Raw genomic sequence first — 26,086 nt, forward strand, 5'->3', positions numbered from 1 at the left:
ATGGTCAAGTATCCATCGATGCACAGTGATGTAAAAGCAGTGCAAGTTCAGACGGGGGCCACACAAGACCTCTCCGGTGAGCCAGTGGGGAAGAAAGCTGTAAACAGGCAAAGGTCCGGTCTCTGAACAAAGTAGTCAACGGTCCACTATACATAACCCAAAGGCTCACGGGGAACTAGGACTCTCCAGAGGGGCCAGTGTCCATAGGCCCAGGCAGCTGGCAGCACTGATCAGTATTTCAGAATTGGAAAGTGAGCAGCTAAGCTTACACTTGATCTTAGCCAAAAGGCTGAGAAGTGATAAGCTGCTGCGATTATAAGGGCCACCAGCTCCAGGTTCCAGGGAGAGAATGGGTACCGGAGAATATAGCTCAGTAGGTGGTTATGGGAGAGTGGAGAACCGGTGGGCTAGGTGGGGGAAAATGAGGCACCAGCCCAGCCACACGGCCTGGTTGGGGGAGGAGGTGTTCACCTCAGGCATAATGGATATAAACGTGTTAACAGAAGTAGGTCCAGACCTCATCTAACGGTGAGGATGGGACTTCTTAACATCCCTTCTCCCTCAGGGCTGGTTGGGGCTGAGTCCATAGGCTCCAGTACGGAGAAGGCAGAGACTGACAACCAGAGTTGTCTCTGGGCAGCGAGAATACTCAGTAGTTTATTGAACTGAGGGAAACAATACGGTTTCCCTGCAGAATGTGATATATGGAAATGGAAGAATTCTCTGCCCCACCGTTATACCCTGCAACACAAATTCATCTCTAAAAATCGGCACAACGATCCCTAACACATCCCCCCCATGACTTCTTGTGTCTGTTTCTCTTGCAGAAATGCAAGAGACTGTTTCAGGGGAAACCGACGGAGGAATAATTCTGGAGGCTTTCTCTCCCTGAGCTAGGCAAAGCGCAGAGCGAAGAGAAAAGGAGAAGATGAAATTGTACCGGCAACGCCCCTAGAGATCATCATCTTTGGCGTGAGATTCTCTGGCCCAGCTCTGCGCAGGCTGGCTCTTTGGGCCCTCATCTTCTGAGCATGCTGGCTTGTCTTGCTGACCAAGAGCTCATCTGACAGCAGTAATTATTTCCCAGATACACTGCAGCATGAGGGTTATTTATTTTGTGGATGGCTTAAACAAACCTGGGAGGAGAAGTCTCACACCTAGTAACTCAGTTGCTCCAACACTATGTTCAGTCATTGTTTTTTTCAACCTCTACAATACAGAGCAGTCTGTTAATTACTTTTAGTATTCTTTGCATATTTAATCATCATTCTCATTCCATAGGCTTTGGTGAAGAAAAGGATAGTCACCAACTGTTTTTACTCAAAAGTTCTTCTTTATGAGTCGATTGTAACGGTTTCCCTTTCACAGGCCGCACTATTCAAAACTCGGAGTTATCTCGACCGTGAAAGTGTAATGGGGGCGTTTCCCAGGACCACCCTTTGATGGATCCCTTTGAACCCGAGGCATGCTCTGAGAGCTGGGTCTGCATTAAATTCTGAACCATCCTCTGAGCCCATTTTGAAGCCACAGAGATCAGAACTCGTGAATGACGAAGACTTAATCAGAGCATTTAATGCTCTCCGATTTCTTTCAACTGATGATGTCACATTTCAGAAAAACTGAACAAATCAGTCAGTCGCAACAAAAGTTATTATGGTCCTTGGAAATTTGTGATCACAACCCAACCCTCTTTAGTGGGATCTGTGAATGGATTCACATAAATTATGGCCTAATACACGGAGGGTACTATTTGTACAGTACAACTGCGGGTGAGGTACAGAAATAACCGCAGTGATTTGGACATAATTACAGAGAGGCACGCAGGTGCAGCACAAAAAGCTTAGGCTTGGGAATTAGACAAACCTGGAGCCAAGTTCTGATTCTACCATTTTCTAGATGTGACTTTCAGCAAGTTGCCTCATCACTCTCAGGCCCAGTCTGCCTTATGTAAAGTATGGAGAGCCGAACTACCAGCATTACAATGTCGTTGGGATGAAAAGAGAATAAGAACGTGAGAAAAAGCTCTGGTATATGGTTCACGTTCAGGGAGTATCACTGACATGGTTAAATACATCTTAATGATTCAGACTCCGTAGCGAGTTGTTCACACATCCCGTATTCTAGCTAATCTCAACTACTTGGAAATCAGAATAGTGCTGCTGCTGCTGCTGGTGGTTATGGCAGTTTCCCCTTATTGAGCTATTTATGTATATTACTCGGCAGTTTCCCTTTATTGAGCTATTTATGTATATTACTCTGCTGAGTACCTTACACTGATTGTCTTATTTAATCCTGACAACTCTAAGAGGTAGGTGCCAACATAGTAGCTAGCCACAGGGTTCTGAAATGAGGAAGTTCTGGATTTGAATTGTGGCTCCCCCAATTCACATCTGTGTGACCTTGGACAAGCTACAGAACCTGTATGACTACAGAGTGTCAATTTCCCCCATCCGTAACAAACATCATTCCTATTGCCTGGAACTGTCCCTAGGATTTAAGGGGTTAGTGTATAAAAGATCCTGGCACCTAATAGGTGTTCAGTGATAGGCTTCCTTCTTGCTTTATATTTTAATAAGGAATGGGCAAAAGAATTTTTATATTACCTTATCACTCCTTAAATTTAAAAACTAAACCAAACAAATCGTATACACTAACCCCTTAAATCCTAGTGACAGTTCCAGGCAATAAGAATGATGTCAGGCATCTTGAAAGAAGTCAGGGAATGGAAAGAAATTGGAAAGATTTTTTTTTTTTTAGCTTTGCTTTTTCCAACGTTAGTCCTGAAAAAAAGTGCTATTTTTATTTGAATGTGGTATTATTTCTCAGTTTTATTCACTTGACAATGATAACTGCTTCAACAGTTCTTCTCTAGGGTCAGGATTACTGGAAGAAAGCATATGGTGACATTTGAACAAACCATTTTTTGAGGCTCCATTTTGGCCACAGAGAGACCATGCAGATGGCAGGCAAGCAGAGTCAGAAATTAATTTAACGGCTAACTCCATCTTAATGGTAACGTGCCACAACTGTCGACTCCTAGAAAGTTTTTAATTGGCCTTTTCCCAGGAAGAAACAGGGCACAGCCCTTTATAGTGCTTTAACAAGCTGGCCCTGCCACAATCTGACACACTCCCAGTGTGCACAAACTCATTTCCTCAACTGCCCCCCTGCGCTCAATCCATACCTTTTTCCTCACTCTCACTTCCTTCCACTGGCCCCTCACCACCCCAACTTTTTTTTAAGGTTATTTATTTTGAGAGAGAGAAAGGGAGAGCACAAGAGGGGGAGGGGCAGCGAGAGAGAGAGCGAGACAGATTCCCAGGCAGGCTCCCTGCGATCAGCGCACAGCCCGATACAGAGCTTGATCTCACAAATAGTGAGATCACGACCTGACCCGAAATCAAGGGTTGGATGCTTAACTGACTGAACCAGGGCCCCCTGGCCATTCCAACTTTAAATCACCCTCTCGGATGGACAGATAATCTCATCCCAACAAACGTGGCTTCCCTTCTGACCGAATGTTTCTATCCTCTCTCCCTCTCGCATAGGCCGATAACTTGCACGATAGCACCCTTTTCGATCAATCTGGCCCCATAGAAAATCCTGCCCATACACTGCCTCTGTGTACAGCTTCCCAAACCTGTTTGACCGTGGCTTGTGTACAGGCCTGGACTGACAGGGATGACTGAGAGAGGGGGACCAACACTATAAGAATCGTCCCTACAAAAAGCCTGAACTCGAGGGCAAATAAGATACTTTTTTTTTTTTTTTAATTTTTTAAGCGTTTTATTTTTGAGAGAGAGAGAGGCAGAACGTAAGGAGGGGAGGGGCAGAGAGAGAGAAGAAGACACGGAATCTGAAGCAGGCTCAGGCTCTGAGCTGTCGGCACAGAGCCTGATGCGGGGCTCAAACTCACGAACTGTGGGATCATGATCTGAGCCGAAGTCAAATGCTTAACCAACTGAGCCACCTAGGCGGCCCTACAGCAAGTAAGATTGCTGAGGAATAAACATTCCCGTTAGAGTCCCTCCACGTCGCTGTTTTCACCCCTTCTCCTTGCGTTGTACCAGTTCTAGTTTCTTTTAAGATGAGCCCCCAGTACCACAACTTAATGCCTGCTAACTCTTCTGCACCTAGCCGTTTAGACTGGCACCCCCATTAGCCAAGGCAAGTGACTGCCACAAAAGAACAATCTTTCTGACTCACTACTGAACATACCAGTAGCTTGTGTAGGTTCAAAAGGCTCAGCATGACATCTGCCCTTCCATTTCAGAAAAATACGTTGGGGGCACCTGGGTGGCTCAGTCAGTTACACGTCCGACTCTTGAGATTGAGCCCCAAGTCAGGCTCTTTGTGGACGGCACGGAATCTGCCTGGGATTCTCGCTCTCCCTGCCCCTCCCCTGGCACGTGCTCACTTGCTCCCTCTCAAAATAAATTTTAAAAAAATGTTAACAAATAATTTTTTTTAACTTAAAAAAGAAAAATGCTTTGGCTTCTATGGGCACAGCTATAATGTTCACCTTGAGACTTCGGTGACATTCAAACGAGTTGGCTATTCTCCTCGTTACCAACAGGTAGCTTACTATATGTAGAAGTTTAGGTAGCTTACTACATATATAATATGATATACTTTATTTTCTATTTCGTGATACACTAAAAACTATAACTAAGATAAAAGGTAAAGAAATCAGGGCCAGGTTTAAGGGAAAAAAAAAAAAGGCCGAAAGGTAAAAACAAAGCCAGGAGTAAAGTTAGTACGCAAAATGTCTACTGAAAGTCTGGAAGACTTGCTAACAGCAAGCTACAAAATCGGCGAGTGTGAAGGAAGAAAAGTAGTTACGTGATCTACAATGCCTCCAGGAAATAAGGCAGACAAGAGAAGCGCAAGTATTCCTGGTGTCAAGACCAGACGTGACATTACACCATCTGTAGTAACACCTTTCACAGGGCTGTTTCCTACTGGATCGCTCGCTACAGGCTGCTGATTTCAGGCCAAAGCACAGTCCCGCCAAAGCACTTCTAGAGGGAGGCAGAGTGATCGGACCCAGGGAGGCAGATCCGCAAAGGTCTGGCTTAGAGAAAAGCTGTAGCCTTTCCGTAGGAATGGGTAGATGACATAATTTGTACGCAGTTCTCCATAAATATGGTTCCCACAACTGAGCTTTGGTCTTTAGCATCGGCAAGTCCTAGGAAATGTTGCCTGACAAGTCACTGAAATGGAGCTTTCTGGACTACCAACTAAGCACAGACTCGTGTACTTCAGCAGTGAGTGTGGTTACAGGAAATCAAATACTCATGTCAGTTATTTAAAAATACATAAAATGATCATAAAATGTCTAACCTAGCACAGCATACATTTCTGGTACGTACTTTAAAATAAATCACGGGGGGTAGGGCGGCGCCTGGGTGGCTCAGTCGGTTAAGCAGCCGACATCAGCTCAGGTCATGATCTCACGGTGCATAAGTTCGAGCCCCGCATCGGGCTCTGTGCTGACAGCCCAAAGCCTGGAGCCTGCTTTGGATTCTGTGTCTCCCTCTCTCTCTCTGCCCCTCCTCTGCTCATGCTCTGTCTCTAAAATATAAATAAATATAAATATAAATATAAATATAAATATAAATATAAATATAAATATAAATATAAATATAAAAAATCACAGGGGCATCTGGGTGGCTCAGTTGGTTAAGTGTCCAACTTTGGCTCAGGTCATGATCTCACAGTTCATGAGTTTGAGCCCCACGTTAGGCTCTCTGCTGTCAGCCTGCTTGGGATCCTCTGTCCCCCGCCCCTACCCCACTCACATGTGAGCACGCACACACACAGTCTCTCAAAAATAAATGAACATTTAAAAAATTAAAATAATTCACAAAGTATGGCTGATAAATAAATCATAAGGATCTCCATGATGCCCTCCTCTTAGTGTCCACCTTCTTGTCTAACACCTTCATCCAGACCACGGCTGGGACACGTGACTTGTTTCTAAATAATACAAATGGCCAAAGTGATGAGACGTCACTCCTGCGATTAGGTTACGCTGTACAAACTTCATTTTGTTAGCGGCCTGGCTTCAGAGACTCCTTGCTGGCTTAAAGTAAGTGGCCATATTGGGGAAACATACATAGGAAGGAACTGGGGGTGGCCTCTATGACCTGACGGCAGCTGCCAGTCAACCTAAGGCCAGGGGGCCCTCGGTCTTCAAAACCCCAGGAGACTGAACCGCAACCACCCGAGTGAACATGAAAGCAGATTCTTCCCCAGTTAAGTCTCCAAAAGACTGCACGGCATGCTTGGGACCTTGACAATCACCTCGTAAGACCCCAAAAAGAGGACCCAGCTAAGGTAGGCCTAGACTTCCGACCCACAAAAACTTTGAAATAAGTGCGTGTTGTTTTAAGCCATTAAGTTTGTGGTAACCTGTTGCACAAAAATAAATTTCTAATATTACAAGATAGACTCGCTCTAAAACATATGCCAAAAGAGCATTTCATTTGTTAATTAAAAGACAGTTAGATGGTGAGGACCCCTTGCCAAAAATAAAAACTTTAGTTTTAGAATAAAATACACAGGGGCGCCTGGGTGGCTCAGGCAGTTAAGCATCCAACTCTTGATTTCAGCCAAGGTCATGATCTCACAGTTGTGAGATCGAGCCCTGAGTCAGGTTCCATGCTGGGTGTGGAGCCTGCTTAAGATTCTTTCTCTCCCTCTTCCTCTGCAACCCCCCCTCAAAAGTTTAGAATAAAAAACAAAAACTCTTTCTGGCTACAAATAGATAGTAGGGATAGTTGATTAAAGTCTCCCGGTTTCTGCCAACGTAACCATTTCATTTTCCATGGGCTGTGTCCTTGCTGGGTGCAAAGCACCATTACTGGGCTCTAGGAGAGAAGAACAGGAATAAAAGCCAAGATCCCATGCCCTTGAAAAACTCGCAAGCTGCTCAGAGACACCAAATATACAAAAATGAAACAACTTACAAACAAATGCCAAATACTATGTCACTTGTACTAATGCAAATTAACAAAGATGTGGGGAATTTCATCGGAAAATAACAGGCGTTTTAAAATTAATTTCCATTCAGCTTTAGGTGTTTTGGGTGCTTACATTTGATTGTGGCTACGCCTGCTGTTCTGAGGGTTTACCTCAAAAGAAATAGGAACACCACAATGTGCCTCTTATCCCCTCAATTCTTCCAATGCGCTGTAGGAAAGAAGCTGGTTCATTCTGTCATATCAATGATGCAAAGTTTATCTCCCCTCACAATGGCTCCAGAGCAGAGGTGACAGGGGAAAAGCTGAGATTTTATGGACTCTTCTACTTCCTGAGCACCACTGTAACTGAGGACATAAGCTTCAGGAGTTTTATTCTTAAAAAAATACACGCTCATTACAAAAAAAAATTAAATCATAAATAAGGAAAAAGGAAAAATAAAAACCTACAACCTAGCCCAAGCAAAATACAGTTTGAAAACTTTGGGGTAATCGACTTCCAGAGAAGATGGTTGAGTAGGAGGATCCTAAGCTCACCCTTGTCCCAAGAATACACTTAGATAACACCCACATCAGTGTAAATAACCCACAAAACCTGAAGACTGGCAGAACAGACCCTCCACAGCTAAATGTAGAGAAGAGGCCACATCGAAGAGGGTAGCAAGGGTGGAGAGGCAGTCAGAGGCGAAACGGATCCATGGGACTATCCACAGGAGGGAGGGACATGGCAGCCGCAGGAGAGAGAAACAGACCCGCACACCAGGCAACCTAGGCACGGGGAACCCACACGAGGAAGATGAATCCCTGTAACATTTGGCTTTGAATACCAGAGGGGCATAATTTCATGAGTTCTTATAATCAGCAGAGCTTAACACCTGGAACTTTGAAAATCAGCTGGCTTAGCTCTGGGAGAGCCAAGAGGGTGAGAGGAAACGGAGTCCCCACCCTTAAAGAGACAGCACAACAAACAGGTCCCAAATGAAAGAACGGGACAAAAATCACAGCAAGATAGTTAAACAAAATGGAGATAAGGCACATGCCTGATAGGGAATTTAAACTAATGCTGTTAAAGACACGCACTGGAGTTGAGAAAAGAGTAGAAGACTTCAGTGAGACTTTCAAAAAAGAGCCAGAAAAGATTAAAAAAAAAAAAAAAAAACCAATCAGAGATGAAGAACTCAAAAACTGAAATGAAAAATACACTAGAGAGAAAAAACAGTAGACTAGAGGAAGCAAAAGAATGGATTGGCAAACTGGAGGACGGAGGAATGGAAAGCAATTAAGCTGGATAATAGAAAAAACGATAATAAATGAAAAAACATCGAATAAATGAAAAACATTGAAAATAAAATATGCATTATAGGGATCGAGGAGAAGAGAGAGAAAAGGTGGCAGAAAAATAATTTGAAGAATTTGAAGAAATAATTTGAATAACTTGAAGAAATAATAGCTGAAAACTTCCCGAATGTGGGGAGTGAAAGAAAAATCCAGATCTGGGAGGCACGGAAAGGGCCCAACAAAATCAACTCAAGGAGGTCCACACCAAGACATAGTAATTGAAACAGTAAAAGGTAGTGATAAGAGAAATTTATTTTTTTGTGTGTGATAAGAGAAATTTAAAAGCAACAAGAGAAAACAGGTGCATACAAGGGAAACCCCATAAGGCTATCAGCTGATTTTTCAGCAGAAATTCTGTAGGTCTGATGGGAGTGGCATGATACATACGAAATGCTGAAAGAAAAAAAAACTTGCAACCAAGAATAGTCTATCCAGCAAGGCTATCATTCAGAATAGGAGAGATAATGAGTTTCCCGTGCAAACAAAAATTCAAGGAATTCATCACCACTAAAGCAGTCCTACAAGAAATGCTAAAGGGGATTCTTTGAGTGGAAAGGAAAGATCACAAATAGGAGCAAGAAAAGTAGGAAGCACAAAAGCAGTTAAAATAAGTACCTATAAAAATCAGTCAGGGGATTCACACACACAAAAAGTATAAAGTATGACACCATATACCTAAAATGTGGGGAAAGGATGAGAGTAAAATCAAACATAAACAACCATCAACTTAATATTGACTGATATATGTCTAAGACGTTATACATAAATCTAATGGAAAACAAAAATCAGAAACTGGTTACAGATATGCAAAGAACAGAGAAAAACAGAGAAAGGAATCCAAGTATATGGCTAAAGAAAGCATACAATTTAATGGTTTTTATTACATTCACAGAGTTGTGGAACCATGTAAAATTAATTTTAAAACATTTTAATCACCACCAAAAGAAACTCTGTACCCATCCCATTTCCCCTCAACCCCGTTCCAAAGCCCTCAGTAACCAACTAATCTACTTTCTGTCTCTATGGATTTACCTATTCTGGACATTTCATATAAATGGAATCATACAAAACGTGGCCTTTTGTGACAGGCTTCTGTCAGTTGGCACAATGTTTTCAAGATTCATCCAAGTCGTTGCATGGATCAGTCCCTAACTCCCACTTATGGCTGAATAATATTCTCTCACAGGGCTATACCATATTTGGCTTATCCATTCACATGTTGATGGGCACTTGAGTTGTTTCCACTTTTTTGCTATTATGAATAACACTGCCATTAACATTTACGTACACGCTTTTGTGTGGGCATAAGTTTTAATTTCTCTTCAGTACATACCTAGAAGTAGAACTCTAACTTCTTCAGAAATCAACAAATTATTTTCCACAGCAGCTGCACCATATTACATCACCAAGAGCGATGTATGAGGATTCCAATTTCTCCACATCTTCCATGAATTTATTTTCCATTTTGTTGATTATAGCCATCCTAGTGGGTTTTAAGTAGTCTCTAATTGTGGTTTTGAAAAAAAAAAAAATTTTAATTGCAGTTTTGATTTGCATTTCCCTAATGACTAATGTGAACGTCTTTTCATGTGTTTTCTGGTCACTTGTAATATCTTCTTTGCAGAAATATCTGATCAGATATTTTGCCAATTTTAAATTGGGTTGTATTTTTATTGCTGAATTGTAAAAATCATTTATATATTCTGCTTAAAAAGTCCCTTATCAGGGTGCCTGGGTGGCTCAGTCAGTTAAGTGTCCGACTTCAGCTCAGGTCATAATCTCGTGGTTCGTAAATTTGAGCCTTGCAGCAGGCTCTGTGCTGACAGCTCGGAGCCTAGAACCTACTTCAGATTCTGTGTTTCCCTCTCTCTCTAACCCTCCCCTGCTCATGTTCTTTCTCTCTCTCAAGAATAAATAAACATTAAAAAAATAAATAAAATAAAAAGTCCCTTATCAAATATAACTTGCAAAATTTTTCTCCTGTGTGTTGTAGTTTTTTTGGAGACAGAGAGAGAACATGAAGTGGAGGGGTGGGGGGAGGGGAGAGAGAGAGAGAGAGACAGGGAGAGGAAGGGAGGGAGAGAGAACTTCAAGCAAGCTCCACACTCAGCATGGACCCCAACACGGGCTTGATCCCACTACCCTGGGATTGTGACCTGGGCCGAAATCAAGCATCAGATGCTCAGCCACTGAGTCACCCAGGTGCCCCTGTAGGTTGTACTTTCATTCTCTGCTAGTGCTTTCTGATGCAAAAATTTTGATGAGATTCAATTTATCAATTGTTTCCTTTGTTTTTGTGCACGTATGCTTCAGGTGTCCTAAGAAAGTATTGCCTAATACAGTTTCATGAAAATTTATGCCGAAGTTTTCTTCTAAGAGGTTTGTAATTTTCATTCTTACATTTAGTTCTATGATCCATTTTTGAGTTATTTTTTTTTTATATAACACAAGGCAGGGATTCATTCTTTTGCATGTGCATATCCAATTGCCCTAGCACCATTTGTTAAAAAGACCGTTCTTTGACCCACTGAATTGTCTTGATACCCCTGTCAAAATCAATAACCATAAATTTGAGAATTTATGGACTCTCAGTTCTAATCCACTGTTCTGTACGGGAGGCTGAATAATGGCCCCCAAAATACGCCCACATCCTAATCCCCAGAAACTATGAATATGTTGCCTTATAGAGCCAAAGGGACTTTGTAGATGTAATTAAGGTCTTGAGATGGGAAGATTTCATAGGACCATCTAGTGGGCATAATGTAATTACAAGGATCCCTGTAAGAGACAACAGGATCATAGTCAGTAGGAGGCAATGACTATGGAAACAAGAGACCGAAATTAACGCAAGGAAGGAGCTATGAGCCAGTAATGTAGGCAGGCTCTAGAAGCTGAAAATGCCAAGGAAATAAATTGGCCTCTCTGAGCTTACAGACACAACCAGCCCCAAAAACACTTTGACTTTAGCCTCGTGAGACTGATTTTGAATTCGTGACCTCCAAAAGCATAAGATAATAAATTTTTTTTTTAGAGCCACTGAAATTGTGGCAATTTGTTACAGCAGTAATAGGAAACTAATACAGTCTGTCTATCCTTATGCCAGTACTATATTGTCTTGATTACTATAGCCTTGTAGTAAATTTTTAAAAGAGGAAGCACAAGTTCTCCAACTTTGTTCCTTTTATTTATTTATTTATTTTAATTATAGGCCTAACAATATAGAGCAGAACTCTAGGACTTATTCATCATGCATAACTAAAACTTCATACCCGTTAAACAGCAACTCCCTACCGTTTTGGCTATTCTGGCAAAGTACATGATGTTAATAGCTCAACAGTCAATTGTTTAATTGGTACCAAAATTCTCATTGTTGGATATTTGATATTTGGATTGTTTTCAATAGTTCGCTATCACAATAACTGCAAAATATATCCTTTGAGACCAGTTTTTTTGTACACTTATAATTACCTCCTTAATTTCTATGTCAAAAATACGCATTTTTGAGGCTTCTGAAAAGGCCTAAATGACCTCCAGAACTCTATTCCTACCAATAGTGTATGTGAGTATACTTTCCCTATACGTTCATCAATCCTGTTACCAAATTGTCGACTTAAAGATTAGAAGTTTAGATGCCAAAGACAAAGCTATAAAGTTAGTATAAAAATGTAAAAGAATAGTCTTATGACCCGGGGGCAAGGAAGTATGTCTCAAACAAACCTTAAAAAAAACCCAGAGATTATAAAACAAAAACTGATGAAATTAACAAATTCAAATTGAGGACTTCAATTCAACAAAGCATAAGAGAATCACAAAGTCAGTTGACATGTGACAGAATGGAAAACATTATTTGCAATGTCTAAAGCTGATAATGGATTAATATCTAGAACATTCGGAAAAGCCTTCAATTTTATAATTCTAGTACAAAAGTGGGCAATGATTATAAGCAGGCAATTTACAAAAGAGGAAACCCAACAGTCTGAAAAGCACAAAGAGATATGTTCTAATTCATAGTAATAAGGAAAACACCAATTAAAACAATAGATAGCACTTTCTCTATTAAACTATCAAAAATTATAAAGGAGAATAATGCCAAGAATTGGCATCAATATGCAGTATAGAAATCTACACGCACTGCTGGTGGGAGTGTAGATTGGTGGAGCCAATCTGAAGAAAAATCTGGCAGCAATTAGATCAGGAATATGTATATCCTAAGACCCAGACATTCTGCTCCTGAATATATATCCCAAATAAATTATCCCATTATTCCAGAGGGGTTGTGGCAGTATCTGGAAGTAAGGTGTTTTGAGCCATCTAGATGTCAATACCTAGGAGAGATGTTAGGGAAAAAAATATGGTATATGCACATCAGGCAACAGTTGGAAGCATCAGACCAGATAAGAGCATAGAAATAAAAATGAATCTTAATATGAAGGCACTGAATTAAAAAATTTAAGAAAAACAATGAGATATGTAATACACACGCATTTGTATACATTCAAATATATGCAAACAGAATTGACAGCTCAATAACAAACTCATATGTACAGAGTCAACTGATTTCTGACAAAGGTAACAAGATAATAAGAAGGGGGAAAAGATAGTCTTATCAATCAATAGTACTGGAAAAAAAATACATATATATTTTTTTAATTTTAACGTTTATTTTTGAGAGAGAGAGAGAATGCAAGCAGGGGAGGGGCAGAGAGAGAGGGAGACACAGAATCGGAAGCAGGCTCCAGGCTCTGAGCTGTCAGCACAGAGCCCGACACGGGGCTCGAACTCACAAACCGTGAGATCATGACCTGGGCCAAAGTTGGATGCTTAACTATCTGAGCCAGCCAGGTGCCCCAAAAATCCCTATTTGTAAAGAACAAAAAATTAACCTGAAATATTAACCTCACTTCATACACAAAATCTTTTCAAGATATATCATAGGGGCACCTGGCTGGATTAGTCAGCAGAGCATGCGATTCTTGATCTCAGGGTTGTGAGCTCAAGCCTCACGCTGGGCGTAGAGATTAAAAATAAAATCTTTTTTTTAAAAAGATGTATCACGGGATGCCTGGGTGGCTCAGTCGGTTCAGCGTTCGACTTAAGCTCTGGTCATGATCTCACAGCTGGTGAGTTCGAGCCCCGCGTCGGGCTCTGTGCTGACAGCTCGGAGCCTGAAGCCTGCTTCGGATTCTGTGTCTCCCTCTCTCTCTGCTCCTAACCCACTCACATTCTGTCTCTGTCTCTCTCAAAAATAAAGAAACGTTAAAAAAAAATTTAAAAAAAAGATATATCATACACTAAAAAATAAAAGCTAAAACGATAAAGTTTTTATAAACTCAAATTAATGTTCTCAAAATGGAATGTTTACCCTCCCAGAGGTACCAATAGTTCAAAAAGAACTTCATGAAAAAGCAATGTTTATCACAAATGAAATACTAATGGAGTGTTAGTTTTCTATTGTCACAAAACAAACTGCCATTAACTTAGTGGCTTAAAACAATATCCCTTTATTATATCACAGTTCAGTAAACAGAAGTACAAGCAATCTCAAGTCTCACAAGGCCAAAGTCAAGGTGTCAGCCAATTAGGCTCCTATCTGAAGGCTCTAGGGCATAATCCACTTTCAGACGCATTAAGGTTGTTGACAGAATTAAATTTCATTTGGCTATAGGACTGAAATCCCTGATTTCTTTTTCAAATTTCTTTATTTATTTTGAGAGAGACAGAGCACGAGCAGGGGAGGGGCAGAGAGGGAGAGAGGGGGGGAGAGAGAGAGAGAGAGAGAGGGCACGAGCGAGCCCCAAGCAGGCTCCATGCTGTCAGCGTGGAGTCTGACACAGGGCTCAGTCTCACAAACCAAGACATCATGACCTGAGCCAAAATCAAGAGTCAGATGCTTAACCAACTAAGCCACCCAGGCGCCCCAGAAATCCCTGATTTCTTGCTGGGTCTCAGCCAGAAATGGCTCCCAGCTCCTACCTAGAGAACACTCTTTGGTCCTTCCACATGCACCCCCACCCCCACCAATCTTCAAAGCTATGAATACTTCATTGAATCTGTCACGTACTTTGAATATGACTTCTCCTTTTGCTAGCAACTAGAGAAAACTCTCTGCTTTTAAAGGACATACCTGATTGAGTCAGGCCCACCCAGATAATCTCTATATTATAACACCAACTGACTTGAAACTTTAATTACCAAAATAATATTACAAAGGATCTGAATGTTAAATTGGTATTGGAATCACAGCCCAGAAAAATTAACCAGAACATGTGGGCTAGGCCTAACAGCTGACTGCCTACTGAACAGGACCCAGAGTCTACTAACATACTGGATAAAAGGTCCAGAAAACAAATGAAAACCAATCATTACACAAAGAACCAGGAAAATCACAACTTGAATAAGAAAAGACAATCAAGGGGCGCCTGGGTGGCTCAGTCAGTTAAGGGTCCAACTTTGGCTCAGGTCATGATCTCACGATTAGTGAGTCCGAGCCCCGCGTCAGGCTCTGTGCTGACAGCTCAGGGCCTGGAGCCTGCTTCAGATTCTGTGTCTCCCTCTCTCTCTGGCCCTTCCCTTCTCGAGCTCTGTCTCTCTCTCCCTCTCTCTCAAAAATCAATAAACATTAAAAAAAATTAAAAAAAAATAAAGAAAAGACAATCAAGTGATAACAACACTGAAATGAATCACAGGTTGAAATTATCTGACAAGAATATTAAAGCAGCCATCATAAAAATGTTTTAACAGCCAAATACAGATTAGCTCAAAAAAATTTTAAAAAGTAGAAAACCTCAGGGTGCCTGGGTGTCTCAGATGGTTAAGCGTCTGACTTCGGCTCAGGTCATGATCGGGCTCTGTGCTGACAGCTCAGAGCCTGGAGTCTGCTTCAGATTCTGTGTCTCCCTCTCTCTCTGCCCCTTCCCTGTTCATGCGCTCTCTCTCTCCCTCTCTCTCTCTCTCAAAAAATAAACATTAAAAAAAATATTTTTTAATTTTAAATTTTCTAATTAGAAAACCTCAGCAAAAAAGTAGAGGTTATAAAAAAAAAGAAGAAAATGGAAATTATAAAGCTAAAGAAAAACACAATAAACTAAAAACAAAAAAAACACATCTCCAGATGGGTTCAACAGCACAGTGGAGATGACAGAGGACAGACTCAGCAAATTCAAAGAGAATGCAGTAGAACTCACCAAACACTGAACAGAATTTACTTGATAAGAGAGAAAATACAGACTAATGAAGAGAGACTCAGAGACCTGTAGGACACTAAAATAGATGCAACATTCATGTCATCAGAATCCCAGATGCAGAGGAAAAAGAAAGTGGGGCCAAAGACACAATAGCTGAAATTCTCCCAATTTTGGCAAAAGAAGCAAAGTTACAGATTCAAGATGTTGAATGAACCCCAAACAGTACAAAGCCAAAGGAACTCACGCCAAAATACATCACAACTAAACTTCTGAGAGCTAAAGACGAAGAAAAAAATCTTGATGGCTGCCAGGTTTTTTTGGCACATTATCTACAGAACGGGGGCAATTTGAATGACAGTAGACTTCTCCTCTGAAACACGGAGGCCAGAAGGAAATGGCGCAACATTTTTTCAAGTCCTGGAAAAGAAATGTCAACCACAAATTCTATATCTATGTCTATATTCTATATAGTGAAATTATCCTTCAGGAAAGAAGTAACGTCATTGTCAGACAAAGGAAAATGGAAAGACTTTACTATCAGGAGACCTATCTTTAAAAAATGGCTACAGCAAGTATGTATGTATGTATGTATGTATTTACTTATTTATACATACTCTTTAGGTGAACTTGATTTTTTTTTTAATTTTCATTTATTTTTTTCATTTATATCCAAGTTAGTTAGCATCTAGTGCAACAATGATTTCAGGAGTAGATTCCTTTAATGCCCCTTCCCCATTTAGCCCATCCCCCCTCCCACCACCCCTCCAGTAATGCTGTGTTTATTCTCCACATTTATGAGTCTCTTCTGTTTTGTCTCCCTCCCTGTTTTTATATTATTTTTGTTTCCCTTCCCTTATGTTCATCTGTTTTGTCTCTTAAAGTCCTCATATGAGTGAAGTCATATGATGTTTGTCTTTCTCTGACTAATCTCACTTAGCATAATACCCTCCAGTTCCATCCACGTAGATGCAGATAGCAAGATTTCATTCTTTTTGATTGCCGAGTAATACTCCATTGAATATATATACCACTTCTTTATGCATTCATCCATCGATGGACATTTGGGCTCTTTCCATACTTTGGCTATTGTCGATAGTGCTGCTATAAACATGGGGGTGCCTGTGCCCCTTCGAAACAGCACACCTGTATCCCTTGGATAAATGCCTAGTAGTGCAATTGCTGGGTTGTAGGGTATTTCTATTTTTAATTTTTTGAGGAACCTCCATGCTGTTTTCCAGAGTGGCCGCACCAGTTTGCATTCCCACCAACAATGCAAAAGAGATCCTCTTTCTCCACATCCTCGTCAACACCTGTTGTTGCCTGAATTGTTAATGTTAGCCATTCTGACAGGTGTGAGGTGGTATCTCATTGTGGTTTTGATTTGTATTTCCCTGATGATGAGACTGTTGAGCATTTTTTCATGTGTCAGTTGGCCATCTGGATGTCTTCTTTGGAGAAGTGTCTATTCATGTCTTTTGCCCATGTCTTCACTGGATTATTTGTTTTTTGGGTGTTGAGTTTGATAAGTTCTTTATAGGTTTTGGACACTAACCCTTTTATCTGATATGTCATTTGCAAATATCTTCTCCCATTCTGTCAGGTGCCTTTTAGTTTGGCTGATTGTTTCCTCGCTGTGCAGAAGCTCTTTATTTTGATGAGGTCCCAATAGTTCATTTTTGCTTTTCTTTCCCTTGTCTCCAGAGACGTGTTGAGTAAGAAGTTGCTGCGGCCAAGGTCAAAGAGGTTTTTGCCTGCTTTCTCCTCGAGGATTCTGATGGCTTCCTGTCTTATGTTTAGGTCTTTCATCCATTTTGAGTTTATTTTTGTGTATGGTGTGAGAAAGTGGTCCAGGTTCATTCTTCTGCGTGTCCCTGTCCAGTTTTCCCAGCACCACTTGCTGAAGAGACTGTGTTTATTCCATTGGATATTCTTTCCTGCTTTGTCAAAGATGAGTTGGCCATACATTTGTGGGTCCATTTCTGGGTTCTCTATTCTGTTCCCTTGATCTGAGTGTCTGTTCTTGTACCAGCACCATACCGTCTTGATGATTACGCCTTTGTAGTATAGCTTGAAGACCATAAAGGAAGTTTTTAAAAGAGAAGCAAACGATAAAAGAATTGGATGGGAAGCAATGGATAGAAAGATGAAGCAATGGAAAAAGCATACATACATATTCATTAGGCTTATCCCTCTCCTCATGAGTTTCACAAATCATGTTTGATATTTAAAACAAAAGAACTAATATCATCTGACTATCAAGGCAATGACATTTGAAAGTGGGGAAGGAGAAGGAACCAAAATCAAGGTAAGGCTTCATACTTCATTTGAAGTATTAAAACGCCAATGCCAGTAGACTGTAATAAGTCACATATGCATATTGTGAAACCCGGAGCAACAGCTACAACAATGACACAATAAGATACACATAAAAATTCTAAATAGGGTGCCCGGGTGGCTCAGTTGCTAAAGCATGGGACGCTTGATCCCAGGGCCATGAGTTCGAGTTCCACGTTGGGAGAAGGGTTTACTTAAAAAAAAAAAAAGAAAAGAAAAGATAGTAAACATCAGAGCAAAGGAAAAACTGGCAGTGAAGAAGGACATTCAATGCTAAAAGGATTAATCCACCAGGAAATCATAAAGATCCTAAATGTGTACACCAAAAGGCAGAGCCTCAAAACACACGAAGCTAAAACTGATCAAGCTGAAAAGATTAGTTGTCAAATCCAAAATTATAGTTGAGGACTTCAACACCCACCTCCAAGCAAGCGACAGGAGTGCTAGACAAAAAATCGGCAACACAGATCACATGAACACTACACTCAACCGACAGGAGTTAACTGACATGCAAAGAACACTCCACCCAACAGCTGAATACCCAGTTTTTTCAAGAACCGTGGAATATCTACAAATATAGACCATATTCTCGGCCATAAAACAAATTTTAAAACTTTAAATTATACAGCGTATTCTCTGACAATAATGGAATCAAGCTAGACATCAGTAAGAGAAAGCCAACAGGAAAATATCTAAACACATGAGAACCAAACAGCTCCCTTTTAAGTAAGCTGTGTGCCAAAGAGGGAGTCTCAAGGGAAATGCAAAAGTACAACAAACTGAATAAAAAAACACATAACACATCAACTTGGGGGGATGCAGCCAAGGCGGTGCCAAGAGAGAAATTTATAGCAGTAATGATCACATTCCAATGAAAGAAGATTTCAAGTAAACAATCTACTTTCCTATCTCAAGAAAACACAAGGAAGAAGAAAACAAAGCGAGCAGAAGGAAGGAAATACTAAATATCAGAGCAGGGATCAATGAAATTAACAGCAAAACAATAGAGAAAATTAATTAAACAAAAAGGTGGTTGTTTGGAAAAATCAGTAAAATTGATAAACCTATAGCAACACTGAGAAGAGAAAAAGAGAAGAAACAAATCACCAGTATCAGGAATAAAATAGAGTCTGCTACTACCGATCCTGCGACCGTCAAAAATAATAAGGGAACACAATACTACAAACAACTTTATGCCCATAAATTCAACAAGTTAAAGAAATAGACAAATTCCTTGAAAACAACAAACCAGCAAAACTCAAACAAGATGAGCAAGTTGAATAGCCTTACCACCACGAAAGAAACTGAATTTGTAATCAAAAAGTTCCCCAAAAAGAATTCTCCAGAACCACACTGCTTCACTGGTGAATTCTACCAAACATACAAAGAATGCATTCATGCCGGAACATAAACTGTTCCAGAACATACAAATGAGGAAGCATTTCCCAACTCATTTTAGGAGGCCATTATTACCATAAACCAAAACCAAAGTACAAAAGAAGAAAAGACCAATATTATTAATGAAATTACATGCAAAAATCCTCAACAATAGTCAACTAAATTTATCATATGTGTATATATGTATATGTATATACATATATATGTATATACATATACATATAACATAACATATATATGTATATACACATAACATATATGTTATATGTATATGTGTGTGTATGTGTGTATGTGTGTGTGTGTGTGTGTGTGTGTGTGTGTGTGTGTATATATTTTATGACCAAGTGGGATTTTCCTAGGTATACAAGGCTGGTTCAGCATTTGATAGTCAATCACTATAATCCACATTATCAACAAGATAAAAAAGGAAAATGCTATGATCCTATCAACTGACAAAAAGTATGACAAAATCCAGTACACATTCAGGATTTAAAAAAAAAAAAAAAATCTTGGCTCAGGAAAGAGGAGTATTACCCTCAACTCAATAAAGAACATCTAGAAAAAGCCTACATCTCACATTGTACTTATTGTAGAAAGACTGAATACTTCCCCACTAAGATCAGGAACAAGACAAAGATTTTTTTTTAACTAAAGCTTTTTCATTTTAATTTCAGTATAGTTAACATAGTGCTTTATTAGTTTCAGGTGTCCAATACAGTGATTCAATAATTCTACATATTAGTCAGTGCTCATCATGATAAGCATACTCTTTAATCCTCATCACCTATTTCACCCATCCCCCCTTCCTCCCTCTAGTAACCACCAGTTTGTTCTCTACAGTTAACAATCTGTTTCTTGGTTTAAGATAAGGATTTTTTTTATTTTTTTTAAAGTTTATTTATTTTAATTCTTATTTATTTATATATTTTTGAATATGAAATTTGTCAAATTGGTTTCCCTACAACACCCAGTGCTCATCCCAACAGGTGCCCTCCTCCATGCCCATCACCCACTTTCCCCTCTCCCCCACCCGCCCATCAACCCTCAGTTTGTTCTCAGTTTTAGTCTCTTATGGTTTGCCTCCCTCCCTCTCTAACTTTTTTTTCCTCCTTCCCCTCCCCCGTGGTATTCTGTTAAGTTTCTCAGGATCCACATAAGAGTGAAAATATACAGTATCTGTCTATTTTTGAGAGAGAGTGAGCACATGCACGTGCATGCGAGTGATGGAGGGGCAGAGAGAAAGGGAGACAGAGAATCCCAAGCAGGCTCTGTGCTGTTAGCCCTGAGCCCAATGGGAGGCTCGAACCCATCAACTGTGAGACGATGACCTGAGCCAAAACCAAGAGTCGGATGCTTAACCCACTGAGCTACCCAGGTGCCCCAAGACAAGGATTTTTTTCTCACCACTGTGATTTAACACAGTACTGAGAGTTCTAGCAATTACAGTAGGAGATATAGATATAGATATAGATATAGATGTATGTACATATACATAGGCATACAGACTGGAAATGAAGAAACAAAATTATAACTCTGCAAATAATATGAAATTGCAGATTTTATCATAGAACACGTCAAGCAATCTACAAAAAGAAAAATAAACTCCTAGAACCAGGAGTGATTTCATCAAGGTCAGAAGATAGAAAATTAATGTGCAAAAATAAACTGCATTCCTGTTTGCTAAGAATGAATATGCAAAGCCAGATATTAAAAATGCAATATTTAAAATTACTCTAAATAAAATGAAATACATAGATTTACACCTACCGAAACGTGTACAGTTGATCCTTGACAACACGGGGCTTAGGGGCGCCAACCCTAAATAGCCAAAACAATCTTGAGAAAGAACAACAAGGCTGGAAGTATCACAATCCCAGATTTCAAGATATACTACAAAACTGTAGTAATCAAAATCCTTGTATAACTTTTGAGTCCCCCAAAACTTAACTACCAATAACCTGTTGACTGGAAGCCTTACCAACAACATAAGCAGTGGGATAACACATATTGTGTATGTTTTCTTACATATTGTATTCTTACAACAAAATAAGCTAAAGGAAAGAAAATATTAATAAGCAAATCATAAAAGGGGCGCCTGGGTGGCTCAGTCGGTTAAGCGTTCGACTTCAGCTCAGGTCATGATCTCACAGACTGTGAGTCTGAGCCCCGCGTCAGGCTCTGTGCTGTCAGGTCAGAGCCTGGATGGAGCCTGCTTCAGATTCTGTCTCCCTCTCTCTCTGTCCCACCCCCACTCACGCTCTGTCTCTATCGAAAAAACGAATAAACGTTAAAAAAAATTTTTTTTAAATAAGCAAGTCATAAAAAAGAAAATATATTTAAAGTACTATCAAAAAAAATCTACGTATAACAAAGTAGCAGAAAGAGACATTAAGAAAACACCACCATTTACAATTGCACTAAAAAGAAGAAAATACTTAGAAATAAACTTAACCAAAGAGGCGAAAGACCTGTAACTCAGAAAACTATAAAACACTGAGGAAAGAAACTGAAGATGATGCAAACAAATGGAAAGATAGTCCACCATGGATTGGAAGAATATTGGCAATTGTTAAAATGTCCATATTACCCAAACCAGTCTGCAGATTCCATGCAATCTCTATGAAAATACCAATAGCATTTTTCACCTACCTAGAACAAATAATACCAAAATTTGTATGGAACCACAAAAGATCCCAAAGAGTCAAAGCAATCTGGAGAAAGAAGAACAAGGCTGGAGGTATTACACTCTCAGATTTCAAGATATATTACAAAGCTGTAGTAATCAAAACAGTATGGTCCTGGCAAAAAAAAACAGACACAGATCAATGGAAAAGAATAAAGAGCTTCAAAATAAACCCACAATTATATGGTCAATTAGTCTATGACAGAGGAGGGGCGCCTGGTGGCTCGGTTGGTTAAGCATCTGACTTGGGCTCAGGTCCTGATCTCACGGTTCATGAGTTCAAGCACCACTTCAGGTTCTCTGCTGTCAGCACAGAGCCCACTTCAGATCCTCTGTCTTCCTCTCTCTCTAGCCCTCCCCCACTCATTCTCTTTCTCTCTCTCAAAATAAATAAATGAAATTTTTTAAAAACTCTATGACAGAAGAGGCAAGAATATACAATGGAGAAAAGACAGTATCTGCAATAAACTGTGCTGGGAAAACTGGACAGCTACATGTAAACGAAACTAGACCACCTTTTTAACACCCTACACAACAATAAACTCAAAATGGATTAAACACCTACAGGCACCTGAATGGCTCAGTTGGTTAAGTATCCGACTCTAGATTTTGGCTCAGGTCATGATTTCCTGGTTCATGAGTTCAGGCCCCACGTCAGGCTCTGCCAGGGCAGAGCCTAGTTGGGATTCTCTCTCTCGCCCTCTCTCTCTGCCCCTTCCTCCCTTCTCTCTCAAAAATAAATAAGCTTGTAAAAAAGTGGATTAAAGACTTAAATGTGAGACCTGAAACCATAAGAATGCTACAAGAGAACAGTCAGTAATTTCTCTGACACTGGCCACAGCAACATTTTTCTAGATGCGTCTCCTGAGGCAAGGAAAACAAAAGCAAAATGTAATTACTGAGACTACTTCAAAATAAAAAGCTTTTGCACATCAAAGGAAACCATCAAGAAAACAAAAACTACTGACAACCTACTGAACGGGAGAGGATATTGCAAATGATGTACCTGACAAGGTGTTAATATCTATAATATATAAAGAATTTATAGTCAACATGAAAAAAATCTGATTAAAAAATGGGCAGAGGACTGGAATAGACATTTTTTCAAGGAAGACATACAGATGGCCAATATACACATGGAGAGATGCTCGACATCACTAATCATCAGAGAAATGCAAATCAAAAACCACAATGAGGGGCGCCTGGGTGGCTCAGTCAGTTAAGCATCCAACTCTTGATCTTAGCTCAGGTCTTGATCTCAGGGTCATGAGTTCAAGTCAGGTCATGCTGGGAGTCTACTTAGAATCTACTTAAAAAAAAAATGAGATATCACTTTGCCTGTCTTACAATGGCCAAAACTCAAAAAGACAAGAAACAACAAGTTTTGGCAAGGATTTAAAGGAAAAGGAACTGTTGGTGAGAAGGTAGATTGATAGACTCAATATGGATAACAGTGTGGAGGACCCTCAAAAAATTAAAAACAGAAATATGATATGACCCAATAATTCCACTATTGGGTATTTACCGAAAGAAGATGAAAACACTAATTTGAAAAGATATATGTACCCCTATGTTTACTGAAGCATTATTTACAATAGCCAAGATATGGAAGCAATCTAAGTGTCCTTCAATAGACAAATGGATAAGGAAGATGTGGCCATATGTATGATGGAATATGATGCAACCATAAAAAAGGATGAGATTGTGCCATTTGAGACAACATGGATGGACCTAGAGGCTATTATGCTAAGTGAAATAAGTGAGACAGAGAAAGACAAATACCATATTATTTCACTCATAAGTGAAACCTAAAAAAAAAAAAAAATGAATAGACAGGAAGCAACATCAGACCTATAAATACAGAGAACAAACTGATGGTTGCCAGAGAGGAAGAGGTTTGGGGTTGGGCAAAATGGGTAAAGGAGAGTAGGAGATACAGACTTCTAGTTATGGAATGAATAAGTCATGGGAATAAAAGGCACAACGTACGGAATATAGTCAATGGTACCGTGACGGCAACATATCAGGAAATATGGTAGCTTCACTTGAATTGAACACAGCATAATGTATAAACTCGTCAAATCGCTATGGTGTACACCTGAAACTAATGTAATATTGTGGGTCTACTAAAAAAAAAAAAAAAAACTGCACATAAGCAGACCTATGCAGTTCAAAGTGTCTTGTTCAAGGATAAGTTGATACAGAAGACCTGTATGCTGGGGCGCCTGGGTGGCGCAGTCGGTTAAGCGTCCGACTTTAGCCAGGTCATGATCTCGCGGTCCGTGAGTTCGAGCCCCGCGTCGGGCTCTGGGCTGACGGCTCAGAGCCTGGAGCCTGTTTCCGATTCTGTGTCTCCCTCTCTCTCTGCCCCTCCCCCGTTCATGCTCTGTCTCTCTCTGTCCCAAAAATAAATAAACGTTGAAAAAAAAAAAAAGAAAAAAGAAAAAAAAGAAGACCTGTATGCTAACAATTACAAAATGCTGATGAAAGAAATCAAAGATCTAAAGAAATGGACATATGTGTCCATACCATGTCCAGGACATGGACTGGAAAACTCAACAGAGTGAAGATGTAAATTCCTCCAAATACACACACAGGTTTAATGGAATCCCCATCAAAATCCCAGCAAGAGTTTTTTGTAGCTACAGGTTATTTTTAAATGTATAGAGAAAGTTATGGGCCCTAGAATAATTCAAATAATCTTGCCTCAAAATACTGAATCTCCACTGTGAGTCACTGCAGTTTCATGTTTCTTTTTTTTTTTTTTTAACATTTATTTATTTTTGAGACAGAGAGAGACAGAGCATGAACAGGGGAGGGGCAGAGAGAGAGAGGGAGACACAGAATCTGAAACGGGCTCCAGGCTCTGAGCTGTCAGCACAGAGCCCGACGCGGGGCTCGAACTCACAGACTGTGAGATCATGACCTGAGCTGAAGTCAGCCACTTAACCGACTGAGCCACCCAAGCGCCCCTGCAGTTTCCTGTTTCAATAGTATGTTGGCAGAACCCGGCGCTCGTCCCCCACCCCAGCTCTCCGCTCAGAGCCAGCCCTCTGCCATCTCCTCACGGTGCCCGTGAACCTCCCCACCGCCCCCGAAGCCACTCCAGCACCACGCAGCCATGCACCCTGTCCTTGGCCGTCCACGGCCACCGCCCTGACGGCCGCCTCCCCCTCACGAGTGTGCCAGAACTACCACCAGGACTCAGAGGCCACCCTCAACCACCACAGCAACCTGGAGCTCTACGCCTCCCCCGTCTACCTGCCACGCCTTACTACTTTGACCGCAAAGGCGTGGCCTTGAAGAACTCTGCCAAACGTTTTCTTCGCCAGTCGCACGAGGAGAGGGAACATGCCGAGAAACTGATGAAGCTGCAAAACCAACCAGGTGCCCGAATCTTCCTTCAGGGTATCAAGGAACCAGACCCTGATATGACTGCGAATAGAGTGTGCATTACACTTGGAGAAGAGCGTGAATCACTCACCCCTGGAACTGCACGAACTGGCCACTCATAAAAACGACCCCGTCCGAGGGACTTCACGGAGACGCATTACGTGAAGGAGCAGGTGAAATTCACCGAAGAAGTCGGCGACCACATAATCAACCTGGGTGAGACGGGGGGCTCTGGAATCTGGCAGGGCCAAGTGTCTATGACAAGCACACCTTGGGAAACAGTGATAAGGAGAGCTACGCCTTAGGCTGTCTTCCCATTGCCTCAAGGGTGACCTCCCGGGTCAGTGAGGCAGTGCGTGCGTGTTGGGGTTATGTTTACCTTTTCTCCAAGTTGTACCAAAACATCTACTTCTTTCATTTGTACCACTCCTTGAAATAAAGTAATTTGGTAACCTCCCCACCCCGCAACAAAATAATCTTGCCACACAATCCAAACGTGGGAGAAATCACTCTCCCTGATATAAAAGCTTACTAGACAGCTTTAATAATGAAGACAGGTGGTGTTGGCAGAGGAACGCACACATACGCCAATCAAATGGAAGAGGAAACCTAGAAATCGACCCAAAACAAGATATTCAACTGATTTGTGAAAAAAAAAAAAAAGAAAAACGCACAAGCAATTCAACAAGCAAGGATTCTCTTTTTTTTTTTTTAATTTTTTTTTTCAACGTTTATTTTTGGGACAGAGAGAGACAGAGCATGAACGGGGGAGG

The 26,086-nt window shown here is 40.6% G+C and overlaps 1 pseudogene; it reads left to right on the forward strand.

The window, feature by feature from the left end:
- LOC123594464 lies at positions 1-25,752 on the forward strand (annotated as a pseudogene).
- The last annotated feature ends 334 nt before the right edge of the window (positions 25,753-26,086 follow it).

The sequence above is a fragment of the Leopardus geoffroyi genome, chromosome X (genome assembly GCF_018350155.1).
Source record: "Leopardus geoffroyi isolate Oge1 chromosome X, O.geoffroyi_Oge1_pat1.0, whole genome shotgun sequence".
Lineage (NCBI taxonomy): Eukaryota > Metazoa > Chordata > Mammalia > Carnivora > Felidae > Leopardus > Leopardus geoffroyi.